Source organism: Oncorhynchus keta, unplaced genomic scaffold, assembly GCF_023373465.1.
Source record: "Oncorhynchus keta strain PuntledgeMale-10-30-2019 unplaced genomic scaffold, Oket_V2 Un_contig_27565_pilon_pilon, whole genome shotgun sequence".
Taxonomy (NCBI): Eukaryota; Metazoa; Chordata; class Actinopteri; order Salmoniformes; family Salmonidae; genus Oncorhynchus; species Oncorhynchus keta.
The window spans coordinates 73-4,900 of record NW_026285587.1 but is presented as its reverse complement, the minus strand read 5'-3'; the positions used below and the strand labels follow the sequence as shown (position 1 = coordinate 4,900).

Sequence of the window (4,828 nt, the reverse complement as noted above, 5' to 3'; positions counted from 1 at the left end):
CCCCCTGTATTGGACAAAGAAATGAATGGCATGTCATTGGCATCGGACAAACCATACTACACATTGGCCAATACCACCCAATTAGCGTTGATTCATCCAAAGTGTATTGCAAATGCCATATGGTAATTGCCAGTTGTAACACTTTAAAATTCAACAGGGGCAAATGCTCCACCGGGTTTTCATATTGGATATGTAACCCAAATTAATGTCCAAAAGTAAAATTTTGAAAAAAATGAACTTTTTTCAAAAACTTATCACCCCTTAAAAAAGTGCTTTCTGGACCGTTTTCGAAATTCTTTCGATTTTTGTCAATTACACATGTGTAAGAACTGTATGAATATACTTTTGTCAATTTTATTATCATAATTTTTTTTAAAATTTTTATATAATAAGGAATATGTTTTGTCAATTCCAATATGATTTCATAGGAAGTCAAAAGTCAAAGTCAAAAATGTCAAAATTTTTTAAAAACTTCACACACCCATAAAAGTGCTTTCTGGACCGTTTTTCGAAATTCTTTCGATTTTTTGTCAATTACACATGTGTAAGAACTGTATGAATATACTTTTGTCCAATTTTATTATCATAATTTTTTTTTTTTACATGCGCATAAGGAATATGTTTTGTCCAATTCCAATATGATTTCATAGGAAGTCAAAGTCAAAAGTCAAAAATGTCAAAATTTTTAAAACTTCACACCCCATAAAAAAGTGCTTTCTGGACCGTTTTTGAAATTCTTTCGATTTTTTGTCAATTACACATGTGTAAGAACTGTATGAATATACTTTTGTCCAATTTATTATCATAATTTTTTTTTTTTTTACATGCGCATAAGGAATATGTTTTGTCAATTCAATATGATTTCATAGGAAGTCAAAAAGTCAAAGTCAAAAATGTCAAAATTTTGTAAAGCTTCACACACCCTTAAAGTGCTTTCTGGACCGTTTTTGAAATTCTTTCAATTTTTTGTCAATTACACATGTGTAAGAACTGTATGAATATACTTTTGTCCAATTTTATTATCATATTTTTTTATATATTTTTTTAAATTGTGCATAAGGATTTTTTGTGGGCCAAATGACGTAAAAATTTGACATGCTCAAAATCCTGCAGAAATGCACAAAATTGACTGGCCTGATGAACTCGGGATGGCCGGGCAGTGATAGTTGTTCCTTTCCATCACTCGTTGTGTTGACTTCATCATGTCCATTAGGTGATGTTTTTACACTATAGAATCATATTGCAAGTGCGCGCGCATTTGCAATATGTTTTTCAATGTGCATTTACCATATGAAATTTGACATGCTCAAAAATGCAAAATTGACTGGTCTGATGAACACAGGATGGCTGAGCAGTGATAGTTGTACATTTCCATCACCTGTTGTGTTGATTTCATCATGTCCATTTGTTTATGTTTTCTCACTTTTGCAAAGTCACTGTGCATTTGCAATATGGTTCAATGGGCAGGTACCATCACGAATTTGTCATGCTATAAAAATCCTGCAGGAATGTGAAATTGACTGGTCTGATGAACACAGGATGGCGAGCAGTGATAGTTGTACATTTCCATCACTTGTTGTGTTGATTTCATCATGTCCATTAGGTGATGTTTTTCACTATAGAATCATATTGCAAATGCATGCATTGTTGTGCAACTGGTAACAAAAATAAAAATATGGTTGTAAATGCATTTACCGGTCATTCTGATATTAATGCTCACTATGGGAACACAGGATGGCCGGGCAGTGATAGTTGTACATTTCCATCACTCGTTGTGTTGATTTCATCATGTCCATTAGGTGATGTTTTACACTATAGAATCATATTGCAAGTGCGCGCGCATTTGCAATATGTTTTCAATGCATTTACCATATGAAATTTGACATGCTCAAAAAATGCAAAATTGACTGGTCTGATGGACACAGGATGGCCGAGCAGTGATAGTTGTACATTTCCATCACTCGTTGTGTTGATTTCATCATGTCCATTAGGTGATGTTTTTCACTATAGAATCATATTGCAAGTGCACGCATTTTGCAATATGTTTCAATGTGCATTTACCATATGAAATTTGACATGCTCAAAAATGCAAAATTGACTGGTCTGATGAACACAGGATGGCTGAGCAGTGATGGTTGTACATTTCCATCACCTGTTGTGTTGATTTCATCATGTCCATTTGTTTATGTTTTCTCACTTTTGCAAAGTCACTGTGCATTTGCAATATGGTTCAATGGGCAGGTACCATCACGAATTTGTCATGCTATAAAAATCCTGCAGGAATGTGAAATTGACTGGTCTGATGAACACAGGATGGCCGAGCAGTGATAGTTGTACATTTCCATCACTTGTTGTGTTGATTTCATCATGTCCATTAGGTGATGTTTTTCACTATAGAATCATATTGCAAATGCACGTGCATTGTTGTGCAACTGGTAACCCAAAAATAAAAATATGGTTGTAAATGCATTTACCGGGACTCCTATTATCCATGCCCGCTATGGGAATTACCCTACTACGGCCCTCTATCTATGGGGGCAGTCTGAGTGCTTATGGACTGTTTAAAATATTCTGATGGATATGTTGTGCAACTGGTGATTGAAAATAGGCACCTGGTAACCCAAAAATGAAAATATGGTTGTGAATGCATTTACGGTCATTCTGATATTAATGCCCGCTATGGGAACTGGGATGGCCGAGCAGTGATAGTTGTACATTTCCATCACTCGTTGTGTTGATTTCATCATGTCCATTAGGTGATGTTTTACACTATAGAATCATATTGCAAGTCTTGTGGCGCACATTTGCAATATGTTTCAATGTGCATTTACCATATGAAATTTGAAATGCTCAAAAATGCAAAATTGACTGGTCTGATGGACACAGGATGGCCGAGCAGTGATAGTTGTACATTTCCATCACTCGTTGTGTTGATTTCATCATGTCCATTAGGTGATGTTTTTACACTATAGAATCATATTGCAAGTGCGCGCGCATTTGCAACTATGTTTCAATGTGCATTTACCATATGAAATTTGACATGCTCAAAAATGCAAAATTGACTGGTCTGATGGACACAGGATGGCCGAGCAGTGATAGTTGTACATTTCCATCACTCGTTGTGTTGATTTCATCATGTCCATTAGGTGATGTTTTTACACTATAGAATCATATTGCAAGTGCGCGCGCATTTGCAATATGTTTCAATGTGCATTTACCATATGAAATTTGACATGCTCAAAAATGCAAAATTGACTGGTCTGATGAACACAGGATGGCTGAGCAGTGATAGTTGTACATTTCCATCACCTGTTGTGTTGATTTCATCATGTCCATTTGTTTATGTTTTCTCACTTTTTGCAAAGTCACTGTGCATTTGCAATATGGTTCAATGGGCAGGTACCATCACGAATTTGTCATGCTATAAAAATCCTGCAGGAATGTGAAATTGACTGGTCTGATGAACACAGGATGGCCGAGCAGTGATAGTTGTACATTTCCATCACTTGTTGTGTTGATTTCATCATGTCCATTAGGTGATGTTTTTTCACTATAGAATCATATTGCAAATGCACGTGCATTGTTGTGCAACTGGTAACCCAAAAATTAAAATATGGTTGTAAATGCATTTACCGGTCATTCTGATATTAATGCTCGCTATGGGAACACAGGATGGCCGGGCAGTGATAGTTGTACATTTCCATCACTCGTTGTGTTGATTTCATCATGTCCATTAGGTGATGTTTTTACACTATAGGAATCATATTGCAAGTGCGCGCATTTGCAATATGTTTCAATGTGCATTTACCATATGAAATTTGACATGCTCAAAAATGCAAAATTGACTGGTCTGATGGACACAGGATGGCCGAGCAGTGATAGTTGTACATTTCCATCACTCGTTGTGTTGATTTCATCATGTCCATTAGGTGATGTTTTTACACTATAGAATCATATTGCAAGTGCGCGCGCATTTGCAATATGTTTCAATGTGCATTTACCATATGAAATTTGACATGCTCAAAAATGCAAAATTGACTGGTCTGATGAACACAGGATGGCTGAGCAGTGATAGTTGTACATTTCCATCACCTGTTGTGTTGATTTCATCATGTCCATTTGTTTATGTTTTCTCACTTTTGCAAAGTCACTGTGCATTTGCAATATGGTTCAATGGGCAGGTACCATCACGAATTTGTCATGCTATAAAAATCCTGCAGGAATGTGAAATTGACTGGTCTGATGAACACAGGATGGCCGAGCAGTGATAGTTGTACATTTCCATCACTTGTTGTGTTGATTTCATCATGTCCATTAGGTGATGTTTTTCACTATAGAATCATATTGCAAATGCACGTGCATTGTTGTGCAACTGGTAACCCAAAAATTAAAATATGGTTGTAAATGCATTTACCGGTCATTCTGATATTAATGCTCGCTATGGGAACACAGGATGGCCGGGCAGTGATAGTTGTACATTTCCATCACTCGTTGTGTTGATTTCATCATGTCCATTAGGTGATGTTTTTACACTATAGAATCATATTGCAAGTGCGCGCGCATTTGCAATATGTTTCAATGTCGCATTTACCATATGAAATTTGACATGCTCAAAAATGCAAAATTGACTGGTCTGATGGACACAGGATGGCCGAGCAGTGATAGTTGTACATTTCCATCACTCGTTGTGTTGATTTCATCATGTCCATTAGGTGATGTTTTTACACTATAGAATCATATTGCAAGTGCGCGCGCATTTGCAATATGTTTCCAATGTGCATTTACCATATGAAATTTGACATGCTCAAAAATGCAAAATTGACTGGTC

At 36.3% G+C, this 4,828-nt stretch overlaps 1 long non-coding RNA gene across 1 annotated transcript; it reads right to left on the bottom strand.

The window, feature by feature from the left end:
• Positions 1-2,039: 2,039 nt before the first annotated feature.
• On the bottom strand, positions 2,040-4,037 carry LOC127922887 (uncharacterized). Its single transcript, XR_008112754.1, has 3 exons — positions 3,900-4,037; positions 3,117-3,309; positions 2,040-2,152 (listed from the first exon to the last, which is right to left on the bottom strand). It is a non-coding gene; the product is annotated as an uncharacterized LOC127922887 (long non-coding RNA).
• Between the last annotated feature and the right edge of the window lie 791 nt (positions 4,038-4,828).